The sequence below is a fragment of the Calliphora vicina genome, chromosome 5, assembly GCF_958450345.1.
Source record: "Calliphora vicina chromosome 5, idCalVici1.1, whole genome shotgun sequence".
Classification (NCBI taxonomy): Eukaryota; Metazoa; Arthropoda; class Insecta; order Diptera; family Calliphoridae; genus Calliphora; species Calliphora vicina.
In genome coordinates this window covers 21,649,412-21,659,385 of record NC_088784.1, presented here as the reverse complement: position 1 = coordinate 21,659,385, position 9,974 = coordinate 21,649,412, and positions in this window count along the sequence as shown.

Sequence of the window (9,974 nt, the reverse complement as noted above, 5' to 3'; positions counted from 1 at the left end):
CCCAAAACTGAAAAACCGCCAATTTAAAAAAAAAGCGATTTTTTAAATTGGCGGTTTTTCACTTTTGGGGAAATTGTTTTTATTCCTTCAAAATTTATCTTTGTTAATCAAATTAAAAACAATTTCCCCAAAAAGTGAAAAACCGCCAATTTAAAAAATCGCTTTTTTTAAATTGGCGGTTTTTCACTTTTTGGGAAATTGTTTTTATTCCTTCAAAATTTATCTTTGTTAATCAAATTAAAAACAATTTCCCCAAAACTGAAAAACCACCAATTTAAAAAATCGCTAATTTTATATAAAAAAATTTCAAAATTCATAAATAATCATAATGAATAGTTAATTTTGAAAAAAAAAATCCAATTTCACAAAAAAGCCAATTTCACAAAAAACGCCAATTTTACAAAATCGCTTATTTAAAAAAAAATTGGCTTAATTTCATAAATAATGCTAGTTGTTTAACAAATTTCAGAACAAATTGGTAATTTTGTATAAAAAGACTTTCCAATTTGACCAAAATTTGCAAATTTGACAAAACTATAATTTTGTAAAATCGTCTATTTAATAAAAAATCAATCTAATTCAATACAAAAAAATTCTAATTTGTTTCATTTCACCAAAAATTAAAAAAAAATCGTTAATTTTACAGAAAAAAATTTTAAAATTCATAAATAATCAATCATTTAATAAAAAACATCGATTAATTTCAAAAAAAAAAATTGCAAATTTATTTAACAAAGATCTATTTTAAATAAATAAAATACATTTCACCAAAAATTAAAAAAACGCCAATTTAAAAAATCGCTGATTTTATAGAAAAAAATTTAAAAATTTATAAATAATAAGTAATAATTCTTAAAGACGAAATTTCATAGTTAATTTAAAAAAAAAAAAACAATTTGACAAAAAATCACAAATTTCACAAAAAACGCCAATTTTACAAAATCGCTTAATTTCAAAAAGAATTATATTTGTTTAACAAAATTCAGAACAAATATTGGTAAAAAAAAACTTTTGACCAAAATCACAAATTTCACAAAAAACGCCAATTACACAAAATCGCTTATTTAAAAAAATCGCTTAAATCCAGAAAAAAATTGCTAATTTATTTAAAAAATATTTATTTTAAATTAAAAAAAAACATTTCACCAAAAATTAAAAAAACGCCAATTTAAAAAATCGATGATTTTATAGAAAATAATTTAAAAATTCATAAATATCAATCAATTTAATACAAAAACGTGGCTTACTTCCAAAAAAAAATTGGTAATTTGTTTAACAAAGATCTATTTTAAAGGAATAAAAACAATTTCACCAAAAGTGAAAAAAACGTCAATTAAAAAAAACGCTAATTTTACAACAAAAAAATTTCAAAATTCATAAATAAGCAATAATAATTTATAAAGACGAAATTTCAGAACAAATAGTTAATTTAAAAAAAAAAAAAAAAAACAATTTGACAAATATCACAAATTTCACAAAAAACGCCAATTTTACAAAATCGCTTAACTTCAAAAAGAATTCTATTTGTTTAACAAAATTCAGAACAAATATTGGTAAAAAAAAACTTTTGACCAAAATCACAAATTTCACAAAAAACGCCAATTATACAAAAACGCTTATTTAAAAAAACGCTTAATTCCAAAAAATTGCTAATTTATTTAAAAAAGATTTATTTTAAATTAATAAAATCCATTTCACCAAAAATTAAAAAAACGCCAATTTAAAAAATCTATGATTTTATAGAAAAAAAAATTTAAAAATTCATAAATAATCAATCAATTTAATAAAAAACGTGGCTTAGTTCCAAAAAAAATATTGGTAATTTGTTTAACAAAGATCTATTTTAAAGGAATAAAAACAATTTCACCAAAAGTGAAAAAAGCGCCAATTTAAAAACTCGCTAATTTTACATACAAAAATTTCAAAATTCATAAATAGCAATAATAATTTATAAAGACGAAATTTCAGAACAAATAGTTAATATTGAAAAAATTTTGAAAAAAAAAATTAGAAATTTCACAAAAAAACTCAAATTTTTCAAAATCGCTTATTTAAAAAAAATCGTTTACTTCCAAAAAGAATGCTATTTTTTAACAAGTTTCTGAACAAATCGTTAATTTTGCAAAAAAAAAATCCAATTTGACCAAAAATCACAAATTTCACAAAAAAAGCCAATTTTGTAAAATCGCCTATTTAATAAAAAAAAATCGCTTAATTCAAAAAAAATTTCTAATTTGTTTAACAGGATATATTTTAAGGGAATAAAAACAATTTCACCAAAAATTTTAAAAAACGCCAATTTAAAAAATCGCTAATTTTACATAAAAAAATAATCGATATATTTAACAAATAGCTGAAATTGCTTTCACCAAAATATTTTGTGTGTTTTAGTGTTTAGTTGAGAAGAGATTAGTAGATTTAAGTCACTAGATCATTGAATTTGTAAATGCAGTTTTAGCAATTACTATTAAGTGTTACCAAGTTCTTAAACTAATTTCGTACTAATTAATTAAACTAATTTATTATTAATTAGTTAATAATAAACAAATAGTATTTGCTCTTAAAATTTAAAGCCTTAGACGCTTTTTGTTCTCCATTGTGTAAATTGTAAATGTTGCTAAAATTTTGTGTAAATTCTAAAATGTCTGACAGTTTTACAAAATGATGTCATGACGATTATGGTCTGGAATGGCTTGAAACTAAGAAAGGCTCATAGCTGTTTTTTACAACTTATTTAAAAGATTAAAGGTCATTAGCTACCAAACTAGCTCTAAGTAATGCACACGGTATATAGTTGTATTTGTTAAATATGTTAAACATTAATTTAATGTCAATATATGTCTTTTACGCAAGATAGATGTCTTTCAATAACTATTTGTTTAAAATATTAAAGGTCATTAGCTACCAAACTACCTCTAAGTAATGCACAATGTATATAGTTGGCTTAAACATTAGTTTAATGTCAATAAAAAGGTTTTATTGGCTATGGCTGAGAACTACTTAATGCAGCCAGATTTCTTTTAAATAAGTATTTATTTAATACATTAAAAACCATTAACTACTTAACTACCCCTAAGTAAGCAACAGGATATATAGTAGCCATTAAAAAGTATGCATTTAATATCATTAACAATTTATTACTAGCTAGTTACTAAGAATTTACATTTTACTTCCAGAAAACTGCATTTTCTACCCCACCCAGCTGTAATATTTAAACCCCTTTTCTTGTTATTTGGTTGCTTAACAACAATTAAGTAGTAATTACACAGTTAATATATTAAACTAACGAAATTAATTCTAGTCATTTTCTAAACCAAATATAATTTTTCACATTTACATGTGATTTTTACAAGAATATTGTAAAATAAAAAAACATTTTTTATGAATGTTTGCCAATAATTAAAAATTTCTATAGAAATGCGAAATATTTGCCACATAATTATTAAATGACAACAGCGACAGAAATAATAGCAAGTGTATTTATTGAAAAAAAAAACAAGTAAAAGTGTTATAATTGGCTGTAACGATTCTTATGTACCCTTCATCAAAGTATTTTTGAAGATATTGAAAAAAATGTTGGTGCAAAAATGGAGGTAGTCACGGTTTTTTAATCATATCTCAGTTATTTGTAGGCCGATTTTCTCGATTTTTAAAAAGCAATCTAAATTGGACTATAGCGGATATACTGATGGATCAATCATCTTTGTAAGTTATTTGGTGGCGTCAGAATATTGATTTCAACATACAGACAGACAGACCTGGCTATATCGACACCGCAATCTATAACGATCCAGATTATATATACTTTATGGGGTCGCAAAAGGAATAATGTGGAAATTACAAATGAAATGACAAACTTATTTATACCCTTGCCTTCTAATGGTGTAGATTATACAAATGAAAATCTGTGTAAGAATTCGCAAATGAAATGAAATTTACTTAAATTTAATAAGAGTCTGTGTCAATAAAGGAAAGCGGAAAAATACTCAACAATTATTGATGTTTCTGTTTCACACTCTGTAATATTACAGGCAGCATACGTTTGTCGGTCGGTTGGAAATTTTAATAGTTTTCATTTGCAAACCCGTAAGAACTTGAAACAGAACTAGAACAGAACTAGAACAGAACTAGAACAGAACTAGAACAGAACTAGAACAGAACTAGAACAGAACTAGAACAGAACTAGAACAGAACTAGAACAGAACTAGAACAGAACTAGAACAGAACTAGAACAGAACTAGAACAGAACTAGAACAGAACTAGAACAGAACTAGAACAGAACTAGAACAGAACTAGAACAGAACTAGAACAGAACTAGAACAGAACTAGAACAGACTAGAACAGACTAGAACAGAACTAGAACAGAACTAGAACAGAACTAGAACAGAACTAGAACAGAACTAGAACAGAACTAGAACAGAACTAGAACAGAACTAGAACAGAACTAGAACAGAACTAGAACAGAACTAGAACAGAACTAGAACAGAACTAGAAGAGAACTATCAGTAATCTTATTGTGAATACTTATTGTGAATTCTTATTGTGAATGTTTCTAATATTTCTGCTAGTATCTACCCGCTTGTTCAATTGATCGCCATTTAAATACTACCATTTATTTTGTTTGGCTAACAACTACAAATAAGTAATAAATAAAAAAAATCCCACCTCCCAGCCTACAATTTTAAGAAGAATATTTGTTAAATAAACTAAAACAAAACTAATATTGACTAGTCGTAAACATTTATAAGATACTTGTAAAAAACTTATTTTAATTCTAAGTAAACATTGAAACGAAACATTGACGTGATTAAAAATGTAAATTATAAGTAAGTAAATTGAGATAAGCAATATGGTTTTAGAGGGATATGATTTTAATTATGCAACAATTTATATAAAAAATATTTAGTAAAATGAGTTCTTTAAAATAACAAACCATTGCAAACAGACTTCACCCATATTGGTAAATTTTTTATTAAAAATCTATTTTTAGTATAAAATATGAGTGATCAAGGACTGATTTGACTTCGATTTATCTACATCTTCACACTCCAGTACCAAATAACACCCTGTTAGTTAATTTTTGTATGACAGCAGGAACCAATTTTTAAAATTTTATCAACATTGGCTTGATAATTTCGAATTAAATGTGTTTTCCCGCTTTTACCCATTTCTGGTACTTTTTTTGTTCCCATTGAAATGATACAAATTTTATTTTAATAAATTTCAGTATCTTAGTGTCGGAGTTCATAATAAAATATTCATACATATGTCTATGACAATTTAGAGAAAAACATTACTTTATGAAAAAAGTACCAAAAATAATTTCCCCGAGTTTCCAAAAAGTACCAAACTTATATTTGTTCTTTTTTAAAAAGTAGAGAATACGATTTTAAATTTATTTCTATGTTTATAGGTTTAAAAGATATCAAAATACAGTTTTTCCCCTTTTTTCTCCTAAAAGGTTCGAATTTCAAAAAAGTACCAAACATCTGTCTGCTAATTTTTAAAATAGATAAAGATTTTTCATAAATTTTGTTTGTCTCTATAATAGTTTAGAAGATTTAAGGTTACCGAATTTACCCCTTCATCCCCCCTAAACCTTCCAATTTCCAAAAATCCATTCTTAGTGGATCTAAAGAAAATCCAAATTTCATGTCTCTACCTTTGTGTCGTTTGGTTTGGTCGATGTTGAATTAATCAGTCACTCAGTATCGTTACTATACATATAAAAAATATTCTATGTAAATTTATAGATAACTAAACATTAATTGAAATAATTAATTAAAATTCCAACTAGTTGCAGAAATATTTAAATAACTTGCTTTTTGAAATATGATTAAAGTTATGCAACTATAAATTAATAAAGAACAGTGCGAGAGAGCAATATGATTTATAGAAAGCCAACTGCAACAGTGAAAATTAATATAAAATAATTATTAAAATGTATAGCTAGCTGATAAAATTAATATGTAAATTATAAAATATCTAATTACACAAGTTAACAATAATTAACTTTTCATTAAATTAAACATGGATTGAGATTTTGGAAAAGCGACTATAGACGAGACTATAGACGAGACTATAGACGAGACTCTTAGACGAGACTGTAGACGAGACTATAGACGAGACTCTTAGACGAGACTATAGACGAGACTGTAGACGAGACTATAGACGAGACTCATAGACGAGACTATAGACGAGACTATAGACGAGACTATAGACGAGACTCTTAGACGAGACACTTAGACGAGACACTTAGACGAGACTATAGACGAGACTATAGACGAGACTATAGACGAGACTATAGACGAGACTATAGACGAGACTATAGACGAGACTATAGACGAGACTATAGACGAGACTATAGACGAGACTATAGACGAGACTATAGACGAGACTATAGACGAGACTATAGACGAGACTATAGACGAGACTCTTAGACGAGACACTTAGACGAGACTATAGACGAGACTATAGACGAGACTATAGACGAGACTATAGACGAGACTATAGACGAGACTCTTAGACGAGACACTTAGACGAGACTATAGACGAGACTATAGACGAGACTATAGACGAGACTATAGACGAGACTATAGACGAGACTATAGACGAGACTATAGACGAGACTATAGACGAGACTATAGACGAGACTATAGACGAGACTATAGACGAGACTATAGACGAGACTATAGACGAGACTATAGACGAGACTATAGACGAGACTATAGACGAGACTATAGACGAGACTATAGACGAGACTATAGACGAGACTATAGACGAGACTATAGACGAGACTATAGACGAGACTATAGACGAGACTATAGACGAGACTATAGACGAGACTATATACGAGACTATAGACGAGACTATAGACGAGACTATAGACGAGACTATAGACGAGACTATAGACGAGACTATAGACGAGACTATAGACGAGATTTTAGACGAGACTATAGACGAGACTATAGACGAGACTATAGACGAGACTATAGACGAGACTATAGACGAGACTATAGACGAGACTATAGACGAGACTATAGACGAGACTATAGACGAGACTATAGACGAGACTATAGACGAGACTATAGACGAGACTATAGACGAGACTATAGACGAGACTATAGACGAGACTATAGACGAGACTATAGACGAGACTATAGACGAGACTATATACGAGACTATAGACGAGACTATAGACGAGACTATAGACGAGACTATAGACGAGACTATAGACGAGACTATAGACGAGACTATAGACGAGATTTTAGACGAGACTATAGACGAGACTATAGACGAGACTATAGACGAGACTATAGACGAGACTATAGACGAGATTTTAGACGAGACTATAGACGAGATTTTAGACGAGACTATAGACGAGATTTTAGACGAGACTATAGACGAGACTATAGACGAGACTATAGACGAGACTATAGACGAGACTATAGATGATAGTATAGATGAAACTATAGACGATACTTTAGACGATACTTTAGACGATACTTTAGACGAGAGTAACATGTGGCCGTCGGCATGGTGGAATATTACGGTTTCATATCTGGCAGCATATTCTGAGAGTTTTCCGACCAAGTCGCTTAAACAAATCAGTTGCGTTTCGTACAGGTTCCATGTAATGGAACCTGTCGGATTTCAGCAGCTCATAATAGATAGGAACCTTCCATGGCGCATTACTTTAGCGCCATGGATATTTGGCTTTGGTGTCGGTTCGGCTGGTTAGCCGAGCTGTACATACGTTCTCTTACGCTTTGGATTATCGTAATGGATCCAATTTTCGTCGTAAGTAATGATTCGGTGCATAAATGATTATCAAAATCGCCTTTCAAGGCCTCTCGGCTTCAATTCGTAATTTTTTTGCTTTTCGATAAATCCTCCTGCTCGCAAATGTTTTGAAATTGCAGCTTGAGTAGCTGCCAGTGATTTAGTAAGTTCTTCTTGAGTTTGACAACAATCTACATGGTGTAGCCTCCAATTCTTGGTTTTAAAATTTTTTTGGTTGACCTGGCGACCTTCCGTGTCAAAATCACCTCTTCTGAATCGAACAAACCATCACTCGCATATTGAAATCGATGAGACACATTCACCTTAAGCTTCGGTGAGCAATCGGTGAAGAAGTAAAGCAAAACTTCCCGCATATGACGCTTTATTGGTATAATATTTGACATTTTCGAAGCAAAAAGAAACGTTGATGTTTACACTTTAATGTTCAATAACTAAGTGAGAATAAATGACAGATATGTACCCTTCAAAACAAAAACCGTATGCAAAAGATACTCCTTTTATTGTAATTTAAAGTCATTCATCCAATAAATTTGCTAAAAAGTTAATTACTTTACTGTGAGATGATATAAATCTAAAATCCATTATGATTTTATTTTAATTTTATAAAAATAGTAAGAAATTGCTGAAGTTATGTTAATTTTGAAGCAAAAATTTAACAAATTATTATGAAAAATAGAAAATATTTTACAAACTGTAAGAAAAATGTCTTTAATTTTTATTAAGTCACTTAAAATTTTTTAAAAATTTTATTATTAGCCTCATTTGTAATTCTTAGTTGAAAATATGTAGCAAAAAATTCAAAAAATATATCTTTTTTTTAGCAAAATATAATAAATATTTCTTTCTGTTTAATAAAACACCGAACATTTAACAAAAAATTTTAATTATATTAATAAAATTTCTTTTGGTTTATTAAAAGACCTAAAATTTAATAAAACTATAGCATTTTTGGATTTTAACTGACAAAATTATCAAAATCTCATAGTATCAATGGATTGTAACAATAATTTCTTTCAGTATATAAACAACACCTTAAAGTAGGCAACAGTAATTATCACAACTGTAATTTAAGCTTAATACAGAGATGCCAGAGTGTCATGGCTGGAATCCCATTTACAAATTCAGCATTAAAACCAGGTATTAAAGGAAATTGTAATTTGTTTGCTTTTTTAATAGAAAATACTCAAGATATTCATTGTAAAACACAAATTAAAATTTATTTGGAAATTGTTTAGCAATTAAACATAGAAATATTAGTAAAAAGTTTTTAAAATTGCGGGAAATAAAAGATATTCTCGAAAAAGATAGAGATGTTAATTAGGCAACTTTTTAAAATGCCTTGAAATTAAAAAGATTCTTGAAAAAATATTAATTACCAGCTAAGTAAAAGGGAAATAGCAACTAAAATATTAAATTATTTAAAAGAAATATTAAAATAAAACACAGTGAAGCCATTAAAGAGTTTTAAACATCTCTAGACATTTAAATTAAGGCCGTTATTATGATATATTTTGCTTTTTAATATTTATTACACATTATTAAAGTTTAGTTAACTGCTAGTTTCATTAAAATTATTATAAATACTCGTATAACAATAAGCAATCCTCTATACAATATTATCTCAACTGTAACACGTACTAGAATTATTTTGTTTTATTTCTTTTTTACATTTCTGAACATTTAATATTCCCAAACGGAAATGTGCAGCTAGTAGATTATAAAGAAGCTCATGTAAGCTTTTGTTAAAGCCTAAAAGACCATATAGTTTTTTTTATGACTAAAATGAAATGAAAAAAACCAACAGCTAGCAAATAAATATATTAGTTTATTGAATAGGGCCTTATTATATTGAAATTTATAAACTTTTCTTCAGTTTTTTTTTGAAAGAGAGCAGCTTTCAATGTTTTGTTTTAGGGTTTTTTTTTTGTTGTTTAATCAGATATGGAAAAGTTTATAAGATCGTACTTTTGTTGATATTATTTCATAATGAGAAAGTATCATGGTACTCATGAGACTCCTGTATCTTCTGTATAACAGCATTTTCTATAGAAAGTCTAGAGTATAACAGTATTTTTTATAGAAAATCTTCAGTATGACAGTATTTTCTTGTGTATAACAGTATTTTCTATAGAAAATGCTGTTATACAGCAGATATAACAAGTATTTTCTGT